This window comes from Musa acuminata, unplaced genomic scaffold (genome assembly GCF_036884655.1).
Source record: "Musa acuminata AAA Group cultivar baxijiao unplaced genomic scaffold, Cavendish_Baxijiao_AAA HiC_scaffold_73, whole genome shotgun sequence".
NCBI classification, from domain to species: Eukaryota; Viridiplantae; Streptophyta; class Magnoliopsida; order Zingiberales; family Musaceae; genus Musa; species Musa acuminata.
The window spans coordinates 15001-20000 of record NW_027020354.1 but is presented as its reverse complement, the minus strand read 5'-3'; positions in this window follow the sequence as shown (position 1 = coordinate 20000).

Genomic DNA, 5000 nt, shown 5'->3' with positions numbered 1-5000 from the left:
CCCTGTGCCACCCGGGGGGTTCCAGGGTGCTGAGATGGCTGACATTTTGCTCCGCTCACGACGGTCACCGCGCGACGCAAGAACAGGCCAAAAACTGGCCAAAACGGCCCAAAAACGGGCCAAAACTGGCCATTTTTGGCTGCGCGAGCGAGCGGCGAGCGGCGGACAACGAGCGAAGCGAGAGGCAGCACCATCCCTGCTATACGAAAGCCCCATCCAGCCCTGTGCCACCCGGGGGGTTCCAGGGTGCTGAGATGGCTGACATTTTGCTCCGCTCACGACGGTCACCGCGCGACGCAAGAACAGCCCAAAAACAGGCCAAAACGGCCCAAAAACGGGACAAAACTGGCCATTTTTGGCTGCGCGAGCGAGCGGCGAGCGGCGGACAGCGAGCTAAGCGAGAGGCAGCACCGTCCCTGCTATACGAAAGCCCCATCCAGCCCTGTGCCACCCGGGGGGTTCCAGGGTGCTGAGATGGCTGACATTTTGCTCCGCTCACGACGGTCACCGCGCGACGCAAGAACAGGCCAAAAACAGGCCAAAACGGCCCAAAAACGGGCCAAAACTGGCCATTTTTGGCTGCGCGAGCGAGCAGCGAGCGGCGGACAGCGAGCGAAGCGAGAGGCATCACCGTCCCTGCTATACGAAAGCCCCATCCAGCCCTGTGCCACCCGGGGGGTTCCAGGGTGCTGAGATGGCTGACATTTTGCTCCGCTCAAGATGGTCACCGCGCAACGCAAAAACAGGCCAAAAACTGGCCAAAACGGGCCAAAACTGGCCATTTTTGGCTGCGCGAGCGAGCGGCGAGCGGCGAACAGCGAGCGAAGCGAGAGGCAGCACCGTCCCTGCTATACGAAAGCCCCATCCAGCCCTGTGCCACCCGGGGGGTTCCAGGGTGCTGAGATGGCTGACATTTTGCTCCGCTCACGACGGTCACCGCGCGACGCAAGAACAGGCCAAAAACTGGCCAAAACGGCCCAAAAACGGGCCAAAACTGGCCATTTTTGGCTGCGCGAGCGAGCGGCGAGCGGCGGACAGCGAGCGAAGCGAGAGGCAGCACCGTCCCTGCTATACGAAAGCCCCATCCAGCCCTGTGCCACCCTGTAACGGACAAACTTCTAAATAAGATGTTGGATGTAATGCTTATGTCTGTCCGTTGTCTTTTGGCATGTTCATGCCTTGTACAGAATGTAAAGGGGCGGCCGAAGGCTTAATAGTCCCATTTTAGTTGGGTTGGTGGCCTCTTTAGGCTTGTAAATAAAGGTTGTGTCATGTGGACACGTTCGAGAGCTTTTCGGTCTGTAATGGACCATTTTACCCTTTGTTGTGCCACTATTCAGAGCTTGTAAAGTCTGTTTGTAATTTGCATTGTCTATGAAGTGTTTTTCGGACATGTTTGCTTGTGGATCCCGATGGGGCGTTCTCTTCAACCCGTTCTCTCTTTTGTTGGTCCTAAGGGACAATGGGAGGCTTCGGGGAGGCTGACCTTTGCGGACGGACGCGCGAGGGTGCCGCACGCCTTAGGCAAAACCAGCTAAGGTCGTGACAGTGTGGTATCAGAGCGGGACAAGCACTCATAGAAACACTTGACATGCAAACGTGGGGGACCTAGCGGGGCTGCGTTGAGGGCAGTCAGCACACGCGCGACCGTTTGAGGGAAAACGGGCATGGAGATGTAGGGAAAAGAGTCGCTCAGAGGAGCGGGCATCTGAGATTGGCATTCAGAGGAATGGCCAACCCTTCGCGCAAGAGGCACCACGAGAACAGGCAAGCTTGGAAGAATTTGGAGCGCACAAAGGTTGGGATGGCTGAGTTTGAGCTACGGCTCAACGTTGACAACTTTACTTGATGGTGCTCAAGGCAAGCGAGGCGCTTGGCAAAGGACGAGACCATGCAAAGTGGAATGAGTTGCTCAGCGACCGAAAGAGTTGTGCAAAGCTCACAGAGGTGAGGGGAATTGCTAACTCGAAGAATTCGGTACTCATGCATGGGCTTGTATGCGGACGATGGATTGTTCGTGGCCATCCCAAGGCGGTTGAGACTCGGCGCCATGGAGCATTGAAACTTTCTCTTCGACATGCGAAGGATACGTCCGGAGGAGGCTGAAGTGTGCAACGAGTTCAGCATGTTGCTAGGCCTTGAGGGGTGCAGCGGTGGCTGTATTGACGTGGAGGCGCAATCTAGCAAGTGCGTTTGCAAGAGGCAGAACAATGCACAGTTTGTTCAGCAGATCGGAGTAGTCCAAGGGGATGGTGGTCTCCGAAACGAAGAGAGATGTTGCTCCAACGGGACAGTTATCCAGGAGGGATAAGTCTCAGCTCTCCAGAGGGAGAATCATGTGAGACGGACTTCACATGTTGAGGAGGAGTACCTCACAAACAACAACTCCACGAAGCTCGATGGACTGAGCAAGCGGCGAGGAGTCGTCGCATGATCTCGCTTGAGAGAATGCATTGGTGGATGCATTGCGAGATCAAGTGGGGGAGCGACCCAAAGCAACTCAAATGGAGGCACACTTGGAGTCGATATGGAGATCGGACTCAAGGGAGGGCTGACCCGTGGAATGGTGGGCGCGAGGGCCACCATCGACTCAATGCAGAAACGAGGAGCGGAGCAACTTGGGTGTAACTTGGCGAAGTACCCAAACCGCATGAAGGGAGCCAGCATAGAAGTTGGAACATGGAGCAGAGGCACAGCGCTTTCCCTAGACAGAGGTCAAGGACATGAACTCTTGCAGAGGCAGGAGTAGAATCATGCTGTTCCCTGGGTCCTTCATTCTGACAGAGCGGACTCATCTTGCATGGTGCCAAAGACGAAGGGAGCTTCGGGGCACATGCACCTTATCTCGGAGGAGCATTCGATGGAGGAACTAAGGCGACTCAATTTGCGGAGGCGAAGTTGGGTACAGAAGGCCTTAGCACGGGGCAAGAGGACGCAGAGGCGGGTACTCTTGAAGAATATGCCACAGTGTTGCCATTCGAGTTGCTATGAAGGAAGCGGTGCGCAGTGGAGATTGTGCTGGTAGGGGCAGAGGCCCAGGATCCAGACAATGGTGCACAAATTACATTGAAGTCGGTGGACTTCGGGAGCTACTGGGCGACGGACTGTCCTAGAGCGGTGCTTCATCTAGGTGTGACCCAAGAGTGGGTGGGTGAAGGTCGATTGCCAAAGGAGCGAACAAAATCGAAGGTGGAGGAGACCCTGCGATGTATTGGCGGAGGCCACACATGGAGGGTTCACAATTCGAGTTTATTCCACAAGGATCAGAATGCAATGGAGATGTCACCAGGAGGCGACATGGTGCAGCGGATCGTGGTGGAACAGTTCGTGGCAATGCGACACACACGACATGGTCCCGTGAGGGATGAGATCATATGGAGGTATGATCGGGAGCTACTGGGAGCTCCGCTTTGGTGAACAACACGACGGCAAGAAGGGCTATGGATTCAAGGAGTGAAGGCCATGGTACCGCAGAGGCGGGTCTTCCGGGCGTGCACCGAATTTTGCATCGGATGAAAACCTTGGTCATCAGCATATGGGGGCTGGGTTCCACCAAGGGAAAAGTTCGAATGCAAGTACCAGTGAGTCCCATGAGAGGGACTTGATCATGCAGAGGTATGATCGAAGCAGCTGGAGAGTTGGACTGCTCCAGAGCTCATATTCGCTTAAGGGAGCCTGACAAGTCAGAGGACAAGGTCGAGTAAGCGAACGTTGCTACCAAGGAAGCTAAGGAGAACAGAATCGGTGCTAACTCTACAATGTGATGGCAGAGGCCATGCTTGGGAGGTGTAGTCTGTCTTTCCATCGACCAAACGGACTGCTTGGAGAACACAGTGGTGTTGAAGCAGGGGGTCGAAAGGGGCGAGGAAGCGACGACGAGTCCAGAGGGACTTAGCTACCCAAAATCAAGCATCAGTCAGAATGGAGGTGGACTCAGAGGAGTGCCACAGAGACATTTCTACTGATCATGCAGAAAAGGGATACAGAGGCGAGGCGACGGATAGTAGGGCCATGGGCATGCCAGCGCCATGGTACCGCAGAGGCGGGACTTCCGTGCAAGTCATTGATCCCTTGCTCTCACGGAGGGAGAGCGCTTGGTCGTGAAAGGGGCCGAGGAGGTGGAGCATGCAGAGGCAATCTCCAAGTACCGAGACAAGGCTGAAGGGCAGAGGCCAAGAAACTTCGTAAGACCGGTGTCAACAAGTTTCTCATCAAGATAGCCGTAAGTGAAGGACTTCGGGTCATGCAAGAGTGCACGACCAAGGAACGAAGCAGGCAGTACGTGGTGCTGTACCTTTGCTACTCAGTGGAGTAGGCGGCAGGGTTGATGGAGAAGACGGTACAATCCCAGAGGCGACCTCATCTATCAGAGAATTACTCCAAGTTGGGGTGAAAACTTCCTGCATTCCAGAAGTTCAATGGCATTGAGAAGGTGAATCATAGTAGCTAACTCAACGCAAGGAGTGCAAACACTTCAAGTGCTTCAGAAGTGTGAGCAAAGAGCAGGCGAAGGCCAGTAACCAGCTCGATGCATGAAGTACAACCTCGAGGAGGCGGGCGAAGTCAAGTAACCTTTGCCTTCTCAACTCTTAAGAGAATGGGCGAAACCGAGTACCCCAGTTCTCTTATCTATCCAGCAGAGGAGCTCTGCACAAGTTCAAAGACCCTTCGAAGATAATGGAAGACAATAGTTGTCAAAATCCTCACCAACGGTGATCAGTGCTACTGAGAGTAGATTGTCCGCTTCATTTCCCAACGAAATGCCAATCGAAAGCGGAAGTGATGCGAACCTACTTGGATGTGACAACTAACTGAAAGAAGAGTCAATGAGCAGATTTTGTGGAGGAAGGACCCAAAACTTCAGAAGTTTGCGAGGCGATGCTCGTTAAAGCTCCAACAAGCATCCACCCAGTTCAAGCAGCATGTGGAAATTTTGAGAAACTGGCGCAGTAAGAATGGTCTTTTCCTTCATTTGGTGGATCCGCAGGAATCAACGAGGA